General features: G+C 39.9%; 1 protein-coding gene across 8 annotated transcripts in view; it reads left to right on the top strand.

Moving 5' to 3' along the window:
* Positions 1-16,700: 16,700 nt before the first annotated feature.
* The window catches only part of GALNT13 (polypeptide N-acetylgalactosaminyltransferase 13), a 560,094-nt gene continuing 555,773 nt past the window's right edge, over positions 16,701-21,021 (top strand). For 5 of the 8 annotated variants that reach the window (XM_008258589.5, XM_089329139.1, XM_070070866.2 and 2 more), the window contains exon 1: positions 16,702-17,124. The gene's annotated coding sequence lies outside the window, so the exon portion shown is untranslated. Of the gene's footprint in view, positions 17,125-17,182; positions 17,321-17,345; positions 17,544-21,021 lie in introns of those variants that run through there. The other 3 variants (XR_016231545.1, XM_089329140.1, XM_070070867.2) reach the window with 3 other exon arrangements.

Genomic DNA, 21,021 nt, shown 5'->3' with positions numbered 1-21,021 from the left:
TGCCACATCGCTGGCCCCAAATTTTCTATATTCTTACCTGACATTTTTTATCTTTTATATGAGTTACCAAGAGAGATTTGTTCAAATACTTTGTGATACCTGCAGATTTGCTAATTTACTCAAATCTCTCAGTTCCTTTCATATAATTTGTGGGAAGAGTAGCATAACATACACTAAAATTTATTATTGCTATATAAATAATCTATGCTAAGAGATCATTATAATTTTGAAATGTGTTCTCTATTTTAAGTAATTTTGTTTATCTCAATATCTACTTTATCTGGTTTTTAACTATACTGGCTTTATTTATTAGTTTTTACATAAAATATATTTTCCATCATTTTACTTTCAGCTTTCATGACCTTTACACTCAAAATATCCCCCTTGTATATAGCATAAATTATCTTGTGTTTGCATATTCATTCTAGGAATCTTTAGTCAAGAGAAAATGTGTTTTAATGTGGACATTTCTTCAGATTATGTGATATTAGCCTTTAATTATCTCAGCTGTATTGTAATTTTATACATTTTTAGACATGTAAATTATACCATATTTGGTAGAGATGAAATTGTCTTCATATTCATGAAACATTTTTATCTCTATGTTAATTTCATTATTTTATGTATAAATGAGAAAAATTATTTTATATATAAGTGAAAAAAAAATGAGTTAGCCCATGAGTTAAACTTTTTTTTAAAAGATTGATTTATTTATTTAAAGTCAGAGTTACACACAGAGAGGAGTGGCAGAGAGAGTGAGAGAGAGGTCGTCCATCTACTGGTTCACTCTCTAATTGGCCACAATGGCCAGAGCTATGCCGATCCAAAGCCAGGAGGCAGGAGCTTCTTCTGGGCCTCTCATGCAGGTACTGGGGTCCAAGGACTTGGGCCATCTTCTACTGCTCTCCCAGGCCATAGCAGAGAGCTGAATCAGGAGTGGAGCAGCTGGAACTTGAACTGACACCCATATGGAATGTCGGCACTGCAGGCTGTGGCTTTACCCGCTACACTGCAGTGCCAGCCCCAAGAGTTAAACTCTTTAAAAAGTGTTTATTATTATATATGTATGAGATCTATAAAATAACTTATTCTGAAATTGTATTTTAGTGTTATCTTTAAATTATTTAGACAGTGAATACTAAATGTAAATTCTGCTTATATTTAAATCTTTCATTTTAAATATGTTTTCCACATCTTCCACTTTTTTGCCTTGCTTTTGGATTAGTCACCAATTTTCATGATTATTTTTAACCCTCATTGGTTTATTCATACTGAATTTAGAGGCAGTCACTGTGGCACAGTGGGTTAAGAAGCCATTTGGAATACCTGTATCCCATATCTCTGAGGGCCCAGTTTTGAGACATGACACTCTGCTTCCCAGATAGCTTCCTGCTGTCATGCCAGGGAAGGCAGATGGGTGACAGTTCAAGTACTTAGGCTCCTGCCAACCTACATGGGCAATATGGATGGAGATATTAGCTGCTGGTTTCAGTATGGCCCAGCCCTGGCTCTTGCAGCCATATGGGGAGTAAACTCACAGACAGAAGGTCTGCTTCTCTTTCTTGCTCTCTGTTACTCTTTCAAATACATAGATACATTTTTAAAAATTCATTCTTTTTTTCCCAGGGAATACCAGTGTACATTGTAACATGAAATCTATTTTCATCTCTTCCCTGAAAATGGTAGAATTTTTAACAACTTTATCTCCCTTTACTTCCCTCCCACTTTGTATATATTATAAAACTCTGGATTCTACATATATTTATATCCTAGAATCCAGCAGCTTTAATGTTTTGTGATATATCCTCTTTGGTTTCCTTATTTCAAGCCTTTCAGGTATTTGCATTTGTTCCCTATTACTGTATTTACAAGGAATCACCTTGTTTCTCCAAGAACTTTCTTTAGCATCTCTTTTTAATGCCTATCTACTAATAATGAGGTCTCCAAATTGCTAGTCTAGAAAGAAAGGCTTCACATTGTTTTTATTTTTGAAGGACATTATTGCTGGATATAGAACTCTAGGTTTACAGTTTCTCCCCACTCTTTAAGGTACCATGTCAGTGTCTTCTCTATCCTTCTGTTCTGTAGAGAAAGCAACTCTAGGGCTTGTTGTTTCTTCTCCAAGAATAATAGACTTTTCCCCTAGTTACTTTTAAGATTTGTGTTTGGTTTCCTAGCAGTCTGACAATGATACACAAAAATATAGTATTTTATTTTTATCTTGCTTGAGTCTCAAAGAAATTCTTGAATTCGTGGCTTGATAGTTATCACCAGTTTTGGAAAATATTCACCACAATGCCTTCAAACACTGCTTCTACACATTCTCTTTCCTTTGCGCTGGGACCCCCCACAATGCCAGTGATTCCTCTTTTCAGATTCATATCTCTTAGTCTGTTATATGTATTTTCTATCGCTTTTACTCTCTTGTGCTGCAGTATGGATATTTCCTCTTGGTTTATTTTTTCAGCTCACGAATCTCTTTTGCCAGGTTGAATTTCCTGCTAAACATATGTATCTAATGCTTAATTGAAGCTGTGCTGACTTTTTCCCAGTTCTAGAAGTTTAAATTTCATGGAGGCATCTTCCATCTCAACATATATTTTCTGTACTCATTAGTCTCAGTTATTCAAAATTTTTGTATGATTGTTCCAGTGTCTAGATTACCTGTTAACCTACTGATTTTGCCAGGTTTTCTTTTGCTCTTATTTATCATTTGACATTCTTTAAGGCATGCTTGATTGTATTGCAGCCTTGGTATATTAGAATGATAAAAGAGGAGAATCATGATGGCTGAATAAAAAATCCCAGACCCAGCCTTAAAAAATTCCAACTGCACCTCATAGCTCACAGTGCTGGGAGCCTTGGGCACAAACCATAGTATCATGCTTGTTTACCATGTGGGAACTAGTGGCATTTCCATCTGTGCCTTGCAGAGCCGGGGCTGTTGATATTGGTGTTACAGTGTTTGGAGTAACTAACACTCACTTGTGGTATCTGGAGTGTTCTACTACATCATTCTGCTTCAGGCAGATGACTGCTATTGTACCCAGCTCTTGGATTCCAAACTGGGAGATGTGGCTAATGACCCCTCCATATCCTGCACACCAGGACTGCAAAAATCAGTACTAATTTCCTCAAAGCCACTGGAATCTATTCAGTGAGGCATAGGGAAGATGTATTCTGCTTCTACAGACCCATATCTGCCAATGCAAAATCTTTTGTATACATTTTAGTCACCCAATAGGACTGGAACAGGGTCACATACTCCAGTCCTAGAAAAAAGGATTTTGGTGTTATAGCCTTGAGAATCAGTTGTGCCCTTCTATCAGGACCTCAGGAAGGTCTCATCCACATCACACAGTCCTGGAGCCACAACTATTGGTGCCACACACCCCAGAATCACTCAGATTTGCCTGTGAGACAAGAGAATAGTCCCTTTTTGTATTGCTCAGCACCAAGAACAAGGCTATGGCTATCACAATCTCTAGTGTAACTGACAATTATTTGGGGACTGAAGATACACACACAAGGAGCCCACATTCATCTCAAAGTCAACTTCTACCCCATGAACCACTGCAGAACAGACCACTCTGTTGCATATGGACAGAGTTGACATAGACTAAAGCAAAAGAAATCATTCAAAGGTTACACTTCCAGGATTACTGAGAATCAAGGCTAAAGCAGCAAGCCAAATGAGACCTTGCATTCTGCTGAAACAATAAATTATTTTCCAATAAAGCCTACTCCATAAAGTACTCCATCAAATGCACAGACATCATTGTAGAGACACAGGAAATTTGAAGAAGTAAGCATGTCACCTCCAAATGAACACATAGTTCTCCAGAAACAGATCCTGATCTGAAGGAAATCTATGAAATGCCAAAAATAGAATTCAAAATATTGATTGTAAGGAACTCTGTACAATGCCAGACAGTATAGGTAGATTAAAGAAATGAGGAAAACAAGAGGTAACATGAATGAAGCATTCACTAAGGAGATAGAAATCTTTGTGGTTTTTTTTAAAGATTTTTATTTATTTATTTGACAGGTAGAATTATGGACAGTGAGAGAGAGAGACAGAGAGAAAGGTCTTCCTTCCGTTGGTTCACTCGCCAAATGGCTACAACAGATGAAGCTGTGCCATCCTGAAGCCAGGAGCCAGGTGCCTCCTCCTGGTCTCCCACATGGGTGCAGGGGCCCAAGCACTTGGGCCATCCTCCACTGCCCTCCTGGGCCACAGCAGAGAGCCGGACTGGAAGAGGAGCAGCCCGGACTAGAACTGGCACCCATATGGGACGCCGGTACCACAGGTGGAGGATTAACCAAGTGAGCCACGGTGCCAGCCCCAATAGAAATCTTTAAAAAGAAACAAGTTTTGGAGAAGAATAATCAAATCTGTAGAATAAAAATATGATTGAAACATTCAACAGAATAGATCAAGTTGAAAGAATTTCTGATGAAGGATAAGACTTTTTATATATAATCTAATAAGAAAAAATAAAGAGATTTAAAAGAATGAATAAAGCTTGGGTGAAATATGGGACATAATTTAGTGTCCAAATATTCCTATTACATGAACTCCTGAAGAAGGAAAAAGGTGTTGAAAACCTACTAAAAGAAATAAAAGTTGAAGATTTCCCACATTTTGAAAGAAATATGGACATTCAGCTATGGGATAATCAGAGGACCCAAAGATATCCTGGTCGAAACATACTATTGAGCAAACAGACATTCACAGATTCAAAGCAATCCCTATCAAAATGACACTCTTTACAGAATTAGAAAGACAAATCCTAAAATTTTATGAATTAGAGTAGCCAACACAATCCTGAGTGTGGTAAAATTAAGCTGGAAGCCTCACAATACCTGATTTCAAAGCATACCACAAAGCTATAATAATTAAAATAGCATGGTACTGGCTTAGCAATTGACACATAGATCAATGAAACAGAATAGAGAACCCAGAAATTAATCTATTAACATATATATTGTCAACTGATTTTTGACAGAAGTGCCTAGACCATATTTTGGAGAAAGGATGACCTCTTTAATAAATGAGGTTGACAAAACTAGATAACCATAGGTAGAAGAATAAATTTAGATCCCTACCTCTCACTGAATACAAAAAATCAGCTTAAGATGGATCAAAGATCTAGATGTAAGACCTGTGACTATGAAACTATTAGAGGAAAATGTAGAAGAAACATTTTAAGATATTGGCATGGGAGTTGACTTGTGGATAAGACTCCTAAAGCACAGGCAACAAAAGCAAAACTAAATAAATGGGACTATATCAAACTCAGAAGCTTCTTCACTTCAAAAGAAATAATCTACGGAGTGAAGAGACTTCCAACAGAACGGGAAAAAATATTTGCAAGCCAAGGATTAATACCCAGAACACATTGCCAACTGAAAAAAACTCAGGAACAACAAAAAACAAACCAGTTAATATATAGCCACATGATTTAAACAAATAGTTCTCAAAAGAAAATACAAATGGCTAACAAATATTTGAAAAATGCTCAACATCACTAACATAAGGGGAAAAAAAACCACAAAGAGACATCACCTCACCCTATCGGAATGGGTATTATCCAAAAGACAGAGAGCAAGAAACGCTGGGGAGGATGTGAAGAAAGAGGAACACATATATATTGTTGGTAAAAATGTACAGCAGTGCAGCCACTGTGGAAACTAGTATGGAGATTTCCTTAAAAGCTAGAAATAGGCTTGCCAATGATCCAGCAAGCCCACTACTGGGTATATACCCAAAAGACATGGACACATTGTACCAAACTGAAACCTGCACCCTGTGTTTATAGTAGTACTGTTCACAATAGACAAAATATGGGATCAACCACGGTGCCCACCACCGGAGAATGGATAAAGAAAACATGAGATGTGTACACACACACACACATGTGCGCACACACTACAGTTTTATTCAGCTATGCAAAAGACTGAAATTCTGTCATTTTCATCAAAATGGCTGCAACTGGATGATTTCATGTTGAATGAAATAAGTCAGATACAAATACTGCAGATACCTAACATGAAGGACTCACATTTTTAAAAAAATAATTAAAAAGAAAAACATAAAACAAAAACAAAACCAAGGGACCAGCAGTGTGGCACAGTGGGTTAAGCTACCACATGTGAAGCTGGCAGAAGATGGCCCAAGTTTGTCAGTCCTTGCCATTCACATGGAAGACCTGGATGGAGTTCTAGTCTCCTATCTTTGGCACGGCCTAGCCCCAGCCAGTGTGGTCTTATGGGGGAGTGAACTAGCAGATGGAGGCTCTCTCCCTCTCTAAATCTGCCTTTCAAATAAATACATAAATCTTTTTTTAAAAACTAAAAAGGAAGAGAAAGAGGAAGTGAGAGAGGGAGGGAGAAACCAATAGAAGATTAACTGAGGTTCTGGCTTATGTAATTTTTCTCCAGAAAACAAATAAATGTAAAATGAAAATTGTCTTCCATAATGCTCTGAGAAGTTCTGAATTTGCTTAAGGTTGGAGTCATTATCAAAATGTTTGCATCCTTATACAAGTAGATTCCATTTCTATTTCTGTCCTTTCTTTAGAGCTTCTTTCATTTTTCACATCTTGAGCAGATTAGGAGATATTTGCACTTTAAAGTTAGCTAAGCAAGTATTCGTGAGAAAGAAGAGATAGGAGATAGAGTCACCTATTTATTTGGTACTAAATTTGTTGAGTTCTATTTCCTTCTCCTATGAAAAATTTCCAGAAGATGGTTGTTCTACAGGTGGTTGGTGGCAAGATGATCTTTACTGAGAGGTGCATCTATTACCTAATAAGGAGGCCATTGAAAGGGCTGATCATAAAGAGTGATAAAAGCTTGGTTTTCCTGATATGCTGTGATTATTAGGGAAAGGGGAGTAGAAATGATCATGACAATATAATGACCATGCTATTTACTGGGGACCTCATTAAGTGGCAAGCACTGAGATTTAGCTATTGAGGATATTTCTATAATCAGTCAGAGAAAGTTGATGGGACTCAAAATTGTAAAGTGGGAAGCTATGTGCATATGTCTGCTCATGCATGGCTATGTGTGTCTTATTCTCCATGTGCACACATGCAACTGATAGAAGTAGTTATTATGTCTCTTGGTAAGATATTAATATGTATAAATATCTGTTCTAGGTTAAGACCATTATGGATGTCAGACATTTGAAGAAAGAGAAAGCAGTGAGAACAGTGATATGTATGCAAACAGGGTTGGTCATCTTGATAATGATTTCTAAGTTGTTTTCAACACAGAGTATGAGAAATCCCTGCATCTGCCTTAAGCCTCCATCATGTTTTATAATTGACAACAACACCTCTTAACAACTCAGAATACTTAAAATTAGGCGTTATCTATTGAGTAGCTACTATGATCCAGGTAGAATACTAACAACCTCCATATATTGCATCTTTCAATTCTCAAATACATATCATGGTACATAGCATATCGTTACATATATTTTATCAACAAAGTAACTGTTATTCCGAGGGCTACATTCCCAAGGTCACATAACTTTTGTATATTTAAACCAGGTTGGTTTTACTTTAAAGTGCATAAATTGTTTGTGGACCCCTGAGCCTGAGAAAGAAAATTATATGTCAATGAAGAAAAATAGAAATTTTGTGTAGGTTGGTGAATAGGAGTATGATTTTCCATTTACTAGTTTCTATGTTCTGTTTGTGATGAAAATGAAAGTGGAAGAATTACTTCGAAAAAAACTATTTCTATTTCCATGTAGTTAGCTTTTCTGTACTTCCCTTTAATGGGTGCTTACAGACCATGACACTAGGTTTTATATCAATTTTAAGAATCTTGATACTGGCATCACACATAGTTTGCAAATTTGTGGGAATGAAATGTTATTTTCAGTTTTGAATTTTTAACCACTCTGAACATTTTCATTGCTCAGGGTTGAAGAGTCCTCAAAAGACAATATAACCCCTCTAAATGTCACATGACATACTTAGTCCCATTGTACATTTCCGGAGAGGTAGCTATAAAAGCTAACTTTTTACATTCAAGAGTCTTGTAGCAATTACATCCTTAGAAACACAACTGGGTATTAACTTTAGAAAAAATAGATTGTACTACAGTTCATAGATATAAAGGCATACACTCATGCATACATATTGGCCTTTGGTTCAGATAAGCAACACAGAGATGCCATCAAATTAATGTGACTGAAAGTCTGGGAAGAATTTTTTAGAGCTTTTTTTATACCCTGGGGCAAAGATATACTTAAATACTTTCAATTCTATTTTATTTACAAATTTGAGCAGTTGTTAATATTTTACGATATAAATTGTTAAAGGTCAATTCCCATCTTTATGGAATTCTTGATGAAATATACACCACTGTGTTATTTTTGGCTAATAGATTGTATTGCTTTTACATTATACTGATAACTATTTAAAGGCAAATGTATTTGAGAATACTGCCTTGCATTTTGCCCTGACATTTCTTCCCTAATGCTATTCAGATTAGAATCATGGAATCTATTATTTAAATATTCCACCAGTTTCCTTGTTTTTAATTGATTAATTTTTACTACTATTCTTATTTTTACTATAACTTACACTTCTAAGAAAAATATACAGGATATACACGAAGGGGTCTTCAAAATTTCATGCAAAATATTTATTCTGAGAAAACTGGATTTCAATGTTTTGTACTAAGATGACGAATTTTTCAATCATATGTTCAATCAAAGTTCTTGAAGTACCTTTATAAATTATAAGTTCTTGAAGTAATTTGTAGTTCCTTATAAATATATTAAGAAAATTACTATGTACTTATGAATTAAATAAATAAGGCAGGAAGGTAGGGAGGAGGACAAACAGATCTCCCTTTTACTGGTTCATTCCCCAAATGCCTGAAATAGCCAGGGCTGACTCAGTCTGGAGCCAGGACCTGGGAACTCAATTGGGTCTCTCACAAGAGCAGCAAAGACCAAATTTCTTGAAGCCACCACCTTCTTCTTTCCAGGTTGCACAGATCAGGAGTCTGGATTTGGGAGCAGAGCTAGGACGAAAACCTGGGCGCTCCAATATAGGATATTGATGTACCAAACTGTGCCTTAACCACTAGACCAAATGCCTGCCCCAATAAAAACTTTTAATCTTTGAAAATAAAGTAAAAAAAATTCCTCCATGTATTGATCTAAGTTTCACATGATTCTTGACAGTTAATGATAGTCAATGGCTCCTATTGAGTGAGTCATTCTTCCGTCATTTTCTATGGAGAAAATTGCCTCTTTGCATTAATCTGCCATCATAAGTAGATATAAAATGATACAGACCATTCCAAACCCGAAGTGGATATTTATACAGAATCCAGGACCAAGATTTTCAATGATCCACATTGTGTTTTCTACTTGCTGTTCCCTGTTACATACTGAATAATTTATGAATTTGCCCATTTAAAATTTTCTTGTCCAACACACCTAAGTTTTGCTTAATATGTTGTGTTGCAGTATAAATAATTGCTTTGACTAGGATAGGTGAAGAAAAATGAGGCTTAGGAAGAAAATCTAATGTGATTCTGGGAATTCTTTTAAATATTTAAATTTAAAAATAGTGGCTTTGATACTTATCTTTTCCCTTATATCTGACTCACTCTAACTCTGTAAGACATTAATGCACAAATGCAAAAGTCGTTGTCTTATAGAGTTGGAGTGAGTCAGATGTAAGCTGTCTGTTGGATAACAGATTCTATGGTTGCCACAATGAGTATGCTGGAATTATGAGTAAAGCTTCTAACAACTAATTAAAACGCACTGGAACATTCTTCTCACAGATGATGAGATTTTAAATATAGTTTTAAAATAAAGTCCAGACAAAAACTAATAAAATTACCTTCTATGTAGTTATTTTTATGAGTGTTCACATTCAAAATTTAAATAGCAAAGTACTAGATTCTTAAATGTGAAAACAATTTTGCCAATCTAATGGATTATTCATAAGTCTTAATAAGCCAGTGAAGTGTTTTTGACAGGATGAGGCAGTTCAGTCTTTATGTTTAATGAATAAGTGATTACCTACTATGTGCAAGTTATTATATTCAAACCTAAAAGGTACGATACAATCTAAGAAGGGTTACCTCCATTTGGTTTATGTAAGTAAAAAACTGTTTAGATAGTGCATATGTAATTTCTTCTAGATTTAAACTCTGATGGCACTTAGCATTTCACTTCACATTGCCTTTTAACATAATGGAGATACAGGGAGGTTAAGTGACAGCAAACCCACATTCCCTTAAGTGAATATCAATGCTTTTCCACATTGTCCTGCATTCCATCTATTTATCTCTCGGTTTATGAACGCTGAGTAGTAATGCTGTCTGTCTTTTCCTCACTGCCTTACTTTCTATTTACTTTTCTCTTTCAATGCATGTTAAATAATAGTATGCTCAAGATGATATGACCACAACTTTGTTTGGCAGACTGTTGTTTGTCTCTCTCCATGGTACTGAAAATCATTGTGGGTTGAAAATTAGTTGTTTCCCTCCAATTCTTTGACACTGTATTGATTACTTCCCAAATAATTATACAACACTAAAAGAAAAGGTTTAGGGGACAGAGAAGGTCAAAAACATGAATGCCTGCAGGAAAAGTTTAGTTTTGACTAATAGATGTTTGGATTAATTCATCTGTTCAACAGAGGTTTACTGTACAAAAGACACTCTCTTTGAACAGAGCACAGCAGTCATTTTCTCAGATTAACAAATCAATCTATTCTTTTCTTTCTTCTATTTTACTGCATCATAGAGAAAAGAGACACCAATCAAAACTTAAGTAAAGTATAAATTTACCACTGTGAAATCTGCAAAGAAATACAGGGCATTATGGATCCTGATATAAACAAGGGCAAATTTGAGTGTATCAATATGGAGCTTTGTTTAAAAAAAATTCCATGTTCTCTACATTAAATTTACAAAAATATATTGAAGACAAAATGCATTGAGTTATATAGGCTTTTTATATATTTTTAAAGATTTGTTCTATTTATTTGAAAGAGTTACAAAGAGAGGTAGAAAGAGAGAGATCTTTTTTTAAAAAAAGATTTATTTACTTATTTGAAAGACAAAGTTAGAGAGACAGAGATAGAGAGAGAGAGATTTTTTTAAATCAGTTAAATGATACTTAAAATGTCAATTGTACTTTTCTTTCATTAATTTATTTGTATTTTGTTGTAGATACAGATGATGTATTAAAATTTTATCATAAAATTAAAAAAATAAAGCTTCATTTGAAGAATACTTGTGAATTTTTAGAGCAGTCAATGTTGTGTAACTTAACAAGGTTACCACTAAAACAAGTCAATGGCAGAGGCATAGAATTATCTGAAATTTATGTTGCTAGAGCTTTGAGCAGTTATCCAGAGTTATAATTATAACAAGTCCCTGTACAACTTCCTTGCCCACCCCCCCCCCCCACCAATGTGCTACACTTTTAATTGGACACACAGGCCTTTCTCCAAGGAGCCTTTTGAGTTTTAATGATCAAAGTCTATCTGACTGTGCTCTGTCAGATTAAGGCCACACTGCTTGGCCACTTCTGATGAATGAGGTCATCAATATATGATGGCATATTTATAAACCACTTGTGGGATACTAGTTGGAAAGCTCAGCTCTTAGTCTGCTTCAATTTTCCTTTAAAATTTATTGCCACATGACACTAGCACTTGTTTATTTATTTAAGACATATCTAAGTAAAATGTAGCATTCATGAAAACAGGGTCTTTGCCACTTTGCTCACTGCCTAGAAAATAATTACTATTCTGTGAACACTCAAATGTGTGTTCACCAGATGAATAACTTGGTTCCAAGTTCCATGAAGGCTGTCAATATATTCCTTTTTTCTTTCAATACCTATACCAGTTCTTGGCTTATTGTAGGTATTAAGGATACCTAAGGATATAAGCAGAGAGCCAGATTTTAATGGTGTTTGTAGGTTGTATTAGAGATTACAGACTATTTCTTAAACAGAATGAGATGTCATTAAAATATATTTAGGAAGAAATAGTTTTAGAATTTCATAGATTTTGTTTTCTATTTCTCTTCATAACGACAATTCCAATCTCTTATTCATTCAATCCTATATTCATAATGTGATACCACAATTTATCTTCCCCTTAATAAGTACTTTTATAAAATCCAATAATTTATATATATATACCTTAAATATATATATATATATATGCCACTCTTTATTTACCATTTGAATTACAGCCTTAGTTATTTAAAAATGCGTATTTAGGCTGTTAACCTTATATTTCAATATAGTGTCCATCTAAGTCACTGAATGTCATATAGTCTATTAATTGTGTGATGTTGATCATCTTGTTTATTTAACAAAGTACATGTAATAGGTACTCTTTGATTAAAGACAATTTCCTAGGCTTCTATTTTTTAAGAAGGATATAAATTTTTATTTCTTTCAGTACTCATTTAATCTTCTTGTGAGATAAGCGAGGATTGCTCCCCCCCACACCCCATTTAAGAAAAAAACTTTAAACTTAAAGAAATGTTGCAAAGGATTCTATAAAGAGTTCACATTCTTCATCCAAATTTACCAGTAGTAAAGGTTATGGGGCTAGTGTTGTGGTGCCATAGATAAAGTCACTGCCTGAGATGCCACAATCCCATGGGTGCAGGTTTGAGTTCTGACTGCTCCGTTTCCAATCTAACTCCCTGCTAATGTACCTGGGAAAGCACCAGAGGATAGGCCAAGTTCTTGGGCTCCTGCATGTACATGAGAGACCTGGAAGATGATCCTGACTGCTGGCTTTGGCCTGACCCAGCCCTGGCCATTGTGACCATTTGGGGAATGACTCAGCAGTTGGAAGACCTCTTTTTCTGTCTCTCCATCTCTCTCACTCTGTAACTCTGTGTGGCAAATAGATAAATGAATCTTTTTACAAAATGTTATTGTGTGTGGCCAGCGCTGCGGCTCACTAGGCTAATCCTCCGCCTTGTGGCGCCAGCACACCAGGTTCTAGTCCATGTCGGGGCGCCGGATTCTGTCCCAGTTGCCCCTCTTCCTGGCCAGCTCTCTGCTGTGGCCAGGGAGTGCAGTGGAGGATGGCCCAAGTGCTTGGGCCCTGCACCCCATGGGAGACCAGGAGAAGCACCTGGCTCCTGCCATCGGATCAGCGTGGTGCACTGGCCGCAGCGCACCAGCCTCGGTGGCCATTGGAGGGTGAACCAACGGCAAAGGAAGACCTTTCTCTCTGTTTCTCTCTCTCTCTCACTGTCCACTCTGCCTGTCAAAAAATGAAAAAAAAAAGTTATTGTGTTTTCTTCATTATTCTCTCTATAGGCATTTCTGTACCTTCTGTGGGCAAATTACAACCTTTTGCTCTTTTTACTTTTTTTTTTTTTTTTTGACAGGCAGAGTGGACAGTGAGAGAGAGAGACAGAGAGAAAGGTCTTCCGTTGGTTCACCCCTCAAATGGCTGCTGCAGCCAGTGCGTTGCACTGATCTGAAGCCAGGAGCCAGGTGCTTCCTCCTGGTCTCCCATGTGGGTGCAGGGGCCCAAGCACTTGGGCCATCCTCCACTGCCTTCCTGGGCCATAGGAGAGAGCTGGACTGGAAGAGGAGCAACCGGGACAGAACTGGAGCTCCAACCGGGACTAGAACCTGGGGTGCCAGCGCCGCAGGTGGAGAATTAGCCTAGTGAGCCGCGGTGCCGGCCACAGCCTTTTGCTCTTTTTACCGCAAAATATTTCATTACATGTTTCTTAAAAAAATAAAGGGCTTTCTGATAAGAAATCATAGTAAAATCATCAAAATTATCACATTTAATATTGATATATAACTACATATAATTTATTTTAAATAAAATTGCTTTATGTCAGATACAGAATTTTTCTTTTGTATCTTGCCTGTTGTCCCAATAATGTCCTCTGAACATTTTTTCTGTCAACATAGTACCCAATTCTGGATTATACATTGCATTTAGTAGTCAAGTTTTTTTAACTACTCTTGTCTGGAACAGTTTCTCACCTTTCCTTTGATTTTCATCACAGTGACATTTTTTTTAACAGTGCAGACAGGATAGGTTTTAGAATTTCTCTTAATTTGGATTTGTCTTTACTTCCTCATGATTATCTTCAATTGTGCATTATTGTCTGAAATACTAAATAAATAATACTATATACTCTTAGTACATCACATAATGAGTTTCATGATATCATTTGATCCCATTATTTGTGATTTTAACTTTGATTACTTGGGTAAGATATCTACCAGGTTTAAACACTACAAATAATTTTTTATTTTCTTACAATTAAAAATCTATGGTAGCCTGCATGAATGCCCTCAAGGCATCCTAATTTTTTTTTTTTTTTTTGTATTCTCTTTCATCACACAACTTTGCAGTTTTCCCCACCAAGCACAGACTATATTACCCACAAATGGGCCATTTGACTTGCTTGGATTAATGGGTCATTTGCAAATGTGTATCAGCTGAACTTTGAATTGTGCTTTTTATTAGTGCTGCATTGTTGCTTTTTGGAACAATGCAACTATTGCTGGAGACTGTGCTAGCCTGCTGAACCAGGTTGAAGAAAGATGAGTTGTTGAAGTTGCTGTCCTCCTAAGATTGTCAAGCTTGCCAACTACTGAGTAAGTGAATGAGGTTATCCTATACCTTTAACACAGAAAATCTCCCAGAAAATCCACAGTATCTTGAGAAATTCTAGGTGCTTACTGTTTTATGATGGTGTATTAGGCAGCAAAAGCCAATGATTTCTAGGGTGACACTTTGGGACTATATAAACATCTACACATATAACAGTTACACATAAATATGTAATTTTCTCCAGTTAGATAAATATCCTCCTAGATTAAATATTAGGCAGCAATAAAATAAAAAATAAACATTGCAAAAGTGTTATTGCTCCTTTTCCCATAACTGATGAATATAAGGATGAGAACCTTATATGTCGTCCAAGAACATGTGAGGGGACTTGAACAAGTTCTTGGATAAATGGAATTAAATGATAAGTTTGTTTTGATCCAAATAAATGAAGTTCATGTATCTGCTTTCCTTATATGCAAATTCTATGAACTTTTCAAAGAATCCTGTATGCATGGATTAAAAAAGTGCACCAAAATAAACATCTTTTAATTCCATTTCTTCCATTTCCATTAACATCTTGAAGTACCTTTGCTAGTCAATGATTGTACAACTAATTAAAATGTCTATCTTTAACTGTTTGTATATAATTTTTCTCGACATGCCAAATAGAGGTAAGCCACCTAATGGCAGCAGTGGAACTCACAAGAGTGACTAATGACATTTCCAGATTCTTTGATGATATGAATGGGGTCCTGTACCCTCACACATGCCCAGAAGCACCTCAGGTAAGTATTCCATAACTGATGGGCTAGGATGGACAATGTGAAAGGTGGCATGAAATGTAGTTATTGCCATTCCAACGTAGTTGATACTTTATTCATGAAAAGATACAAAGACATCTCTATACATTGCCTCTTTGGGCTATAATGAGAAATGATATTCTAGATTATAATAGTATCATGTTTGTACAATATGGCTGTTAATATTTTGGAAGTAGCTGTTATAGTCTTACCCAATTCTGTCAAATGAACTATAAGAAATATGAAATGACACAGAACGAAGGAAAGGATTCCTATCATTCCCTTCTTGCAGATAAGAAAATTAAGAGTGAAAAAAGCCAAGGGGGGGAAACTAAGGAAGAGCCAGCAAAGAATGAATGGCCCCATAGTGACTTGAACTCAGCAGAGCCTATTTCCTAGAAGAGTTTCTCCCACATGGCAGTGGGGGATGGGTCGTAACTTTTCCAGATGCTAATCGTGCTGAGTCTTAAGTGTGTGTCTTGCGCCAGGTACTGTTCTAAAAATCCTACGTATATTTTAACTCATTCAGTGTCACGGATTTTCAGTTAATACTACATGTTAACTTAGGCAAACGTTCAGGTACTTGGACGGTGTGTGTGTGTGTGGCTGTGTGTGCAATACCATAGCTTCCTAAGGAATTTAAAGCTCCATTTTTTTCTGTACCTCTGCCTAAAAAATTTAAGAGTATGAGGAAGCACTGCATTCCTTGTCTTGTGGTGCGTTCGGAGGCAGCTGCTGCCAACCGGAACACATGAACTGTGACGGACAAGAGGCTAAACTCTGTCTTTTGTGCTTCGAAGCCAGACACCCCAAGTCCCCCGCAGCAGCTCTCTGCTGGAGAGACACGGCAAGGGTGGGGTTGCTGGAGCTTTCCCCGAGGGCAATCCCTGACCCTCTGCTCCGTTCTGAGAGGCTCCTCGCTGCACTGGGCGAACAAGGCGGACGCAAGCCGGCCTTTGCAATCTGGAGCCCTGGGGCGCCCAGGGGTCGCGTGGCGCTCTCCGTGGAGAGGAGCTGACCCCACACTTGCTCTTGGGGGCCGTGCCTGCCAAGTATCGCGGGACTTGTGCGCATCGCAGGAGCGGCAGCTCCAGGAGCAGCTGGAGCGCGCTCAGTGCGCACCGCCCCAGCCCGGGGAGGAGCGGGAGCAGGGAGGAAGGAGGGCTGGGGGTGCTGGTTACGTAAATGATACTAGCCCAGTGAGAGGCCTCCAGGCTGGGGCTCCGGGAGGGGGAGGGGCCGCGCAAGGAGGAGGGGCCGGCGGGCCGCGGGCAGCGGGCTGGGGTGGGAGGGGGGCGGGGGCCGGGGGCGAAGTGACCAGGCGGCGGCGGCGGCAGCGGCGGCGCCTGTGCTGAGGTGACAATGTGCTAGGAGCCCTCGCTCGGTCCCTGTGCCTCCTCGGCCTCGGCGCCCGCTCTCACCGCGCTCGCTGAGCCCTCCAGCCCGCCGCTGCGCTATGAGGGCGCCTCTCTGGGGCTGGCAGAGGCCGGAGCCGGCTCGCTGCGCTCTCCGAGAAGTGTGAAGAGAGAGGCGCGGGCGGGAGCCAGGGCTGCGCGCGGCGCTCGCGGGCTGGCGCGGGTTCCAGGTGAGCGCGGGCTCGGCGAGCCCGGCCCTCGGCGCTGCCGACCAGCACCTGCGTGGCTTGCTCCGAGGCTGAATCCCGAGAGTGGACCGCCGCTCCCTCTTCGCGGGATCTTTGACCACGACAGCAGGTCTCCGTCTCTCCCTCTCTCTTTTCCTGTGTGTGTCTGGGACGAGTCCCCTCTGGGGTGCTAGAGTTCCGGGACTGGGCGCCGCAAAGTCCCGCAGCGAGTGCCAGGGCGCGGAGCCGAGCCCGGGGCAGGGGCGCGGGCGGACCCTGCGTGGAGATCTCCTGGGAGCTCGGTACGCGCTCGCCGCCAGCTGCAGGTGCGGCGGGAGGCTCGCGGGTCGCGGAACTTTCTGCCGCCACTCGCCTTCTGCTCTGCTTTTTCTGCTACTCGACTGAGCTGCGGGGCTCCGGCCACACTCTGCGCCTTGGTGGTGCTTGGTGGTGGGGATGGCTCGGCCTCTGCGCCCTGGCAACTTTCTCCCACCAGCTGCGGGCAGCCGCGGGCTGCGCCGCGGGCGTTTCTGCTCGGCGCGAGACTGGGTATGCGCTGGGGTTGGGCGTCCTCGACGGTCGCTCTCCTCTTTCTGCCTCTCTTGCTGTGCCCCATCCGCCTCTCGTTCTCTCCGTGTGTGTCTCTGTCTCTGATTCAGTTTATCTGTTTCTGACTCTCCGGCGCTCCTTTTCCCCATCCTGCCCTCCCCCCTCCATCCCCTCCGCCCCAAGCCGTGGATCCGTTTCTCTTTCATTCTCTTTTCCCCGTGTTTTTCTCGGGATGTCTATATCTCCGTGATTTGATCTTCTCCGCTCGTCTCTCCACGGTACAGCATCGTTTCTGCTTGTGGCTGATCCCTCCTGTCTCTGCCCCGTCTTCCCCAGCGCCAGCCCCCTTGGTCAAGCGAATACGCCTGGCCCACCCTGTGAGCACCCCTAGGTGCAGACTTCTCTGCACGGGGCCGGCGGGGACTTGGGGGTGGAGGCAGTCTGCCGTTGTCGAGGCTGTAGTGGAACTGAGTGAGGTGCTGGAGGGGCAGAGCGAAGGGCGCCGCGCCAGCCTCCGCTTCCCGGGTCCGAGGGCGCTGCGCTGCCGGGAACTCTGAGGCTTCTGGTCTGGCCAGCGAAAGCTGCGAGGGCTCCTCCCCTACCCGGTTCTTTGACTGTGGTTAGTTGCATTGCCAGGTGGAGAGCGTGTGTATCTCCAGCTGAACGGGCAGACGCAGGAGAGCACACACAGGGGGCAGGCAAACAGAGGCTTCGGCATTCAGGGAAAACTGTCCTCGAATGGATGGGGGCTTTAATGAGGCGAAGGTGCAGAGGAGCTTTGGAGGCACGCTTGCCTTAGTCTGCCCTACACTCAGCCCAGAGGAGAGCGAGGTCGCCGTCACTCTTCCTAAAAACAACAGAGAGTGTATTTGCAGGGCTAGGCACTTGGTCGCCATGTCCCTTTGAAAATTCTGCTTTGCTTGGGGTCCCCAGATTTTCGGCTTTATGTGAAAGCTGCCTTTGCTCAAGGTCCCCTGTCCTCTCCCTCTTGTCGTTTGCGTTCATGCCCTCTAGTGTTAAAGAAACATGCTGGTTTGAGCATATTGAAAAGTAAGGTCAACCTATGGATGACAGACATTGGACCTCTCACTTTCCAGGTATCACTTCTGTGTTACCCCCATCCGTTCCTTTTCCTCAATGACTTTTACCTTGCTTTGCTAATCTTTCTTTTCCCCTGATCTCAGCAAACTCCTCCTCTCCTGCAGAATTACAGCCTTATGGTTGAAAGCTTGTTCCTTTTCTTCAGAGTTGGGAAGATCTGGAGAATTTTCATAGCCTAAGGCAGGCTTTTTTTTTTTTAACATTTAAATAATGCATGTTTCTGTACTGTTTCCATAAACCAGGATTTCATATGTCTTGCTTATGCCTCTACCCACCTTTAACTCTACTGAGAATTTCCTTGGCTGCTCCAGCTTGTTAAAATAAATGTTTTTAATTCACATTTCTGTGAGGCTTACCCTATTCCTGAGTTTAAGCTACTTGTGTTAAGTGGGACACTGTGTCTCAGGTCAGGTTTGGAGAGGAAGAAGTGAGAGCTATTACAAAGAATTCATGGGTGCTGCTGGTGTAGATTGATTCTGGATTGAAAAGCTTCCAGTGGGACGGGATGCTGTCCCAGATATACAGAACCAAGGGCAATGTGGGAAGCTAGTAAGTGCTTAATAAAAACTTGTTGGTTGACTGATTAACATGCAGCTGATTGTAGGTTTGCAAGTTGCCCAGCTATGCTAATGAGCCACATACTCGAAGTTGAATCCTACTTTCTCTTTTTCTGTTTCTTTCAGTCTTTTATGAATGGGAATTAAAGACTAGTAGAAGGGTTGTTGAAACAGGAATCTTCTGCATTTGTCTAGTTTCTCTCACTGCTTGACTTTCTCCTTCCCTGCAAGTCCTTAACTTGGCTGATGTTCTTTGAAGAAATGAGTTTGCAGGCTCTGATGGGTGGTATCTGTCAGCCTTCCTCCTTGAATGTAAACTGGGACATGACATAATTTTGGGGTGCACATTTTTGAGTGGTTTTTAAACAAGTGAAATGCTGTCTCTTTTAATATAAAGAACAGATGTATCAGCTTAAAATATTTTGGAGGCTATAAATTGATCTGTAAACTGAATCACTTACTCTAAATAATTTATAGTTTCCCTTGCTGCTTCAAATATATATGAGAGGTGTGATACTACATGCATATGAGAATTTGCCAAAGTACCTTGAAATTTAATGCCTTCTGATTCAGAGCCCTAGTGGTAATCCATGGATGTTATATTGCTTTTGTGTTGACTTGCAAGTTACCTTATAAAGTTGTTGTTGATTTACCATGAATATTGTGCAGGAGCATATTTAGGACTATTTTGATTTAAAAATGTTACTTGTAAGTCACTTGATACCCCCTTTACCCATTCTTTTCTACTTAAGAATTTAGAAGTAATCATGGTGAAGGTGGAAATTCTGTTACTAGTTGATGCCTTCAAATTGCTTCCTAATTTAGCTTAAAAGTTTAACTTTTTAGCTTAATATTATTCATCTCAGGAGAAGCACTTATGTCAGAATGAAGTATGTTTCCATCATGAAAACTTGTATTTTAGAAATATTTATTTCTTTGAAAGAGATGCAGAGAGAGAGGGTAAGACACACACACACACACACACACACGCATGCACACACGCACATGGGCGGGGTGGTGGTGGAGAGAGATTGAGGGAGAGATATCGTGGCCACAAGGGCGAGAGCTGGGCCAGGCGGAAACCAGGAGCTTCATCCAGGTCTCCCATGTGGGTGCAGGGGCCCATGTACTTGGGCCATCTTCTGCTGCTTTCCCTGGCACATTAGCAGGAAGCTTGATTGAAAGTGGAAAGCCAGAACTCAAACCAGTGCCCATATGGGATGCCTGAGTTGCAGTTGGTGGCTTAAGTCACTGTGCCTCAACTTAACCCACTCTGCTGCCCCCAGAAACTTGGTTTTTAGAAGTGGCAGTTCTAACAGGAACATTTTTATGTAATGGATTGTGAGATTGTGAAAATGTTGGATTTTAGAAATAGTATGAGATAATAATTTTATTCTTTGTACTTGGACAAATGAAGAGGATACTCATGTTTCTGAATAACAATAACAGGGAAGGGAAAGACTGAATATAAAGCGTCAATACAATTAAGTATTATTTAAAATAAATGTCAGTTCTACATGTCTCTGATAGGTGTTCATTGTGCTTTATGAAGACAGTGACTACAGTTGTGTCCTTTACCTAATTTTCCTTTTAGACATCATATTGTCAGTGACATCTCTTACAGTGAACACATCCTTGACTGTGACTTTTAATACAGCACCTGCTTGGATTTGTGTCCCTGTCAGTAAGAACGTGTGGACATCTTAAATCTAATGGGATCTAAGGGGATCACTACTTGAAGTCTGAGTGACCATATGCCTAATTAATCAAAGGATTTTGACTGGACTTTGGTTTTCCATTCTTCTGCTCTTGTCAGCAAA

Source organism: Oryctolagus cuniculus, chromosome 3 (genome assembly GCF_051225735.1).
Source record: "Oryctolagus cuniculus isolate XC-2025 breed Fujian yellow rabbit chromosome 3, ASM5122573v1, whole genome shotgun sequence".
NCBI lineage: Eukaryota > Metazoa > Chordata > Mammalia > Lagomorpha > Leporidae > Oryctolagus > Oryctolagus cuniculus.
The sequence above is the reverse complement of the archived record's forward strand: the minus strand, read 5'-3'. Positions and strand labels throughout refer to the sequence as shown.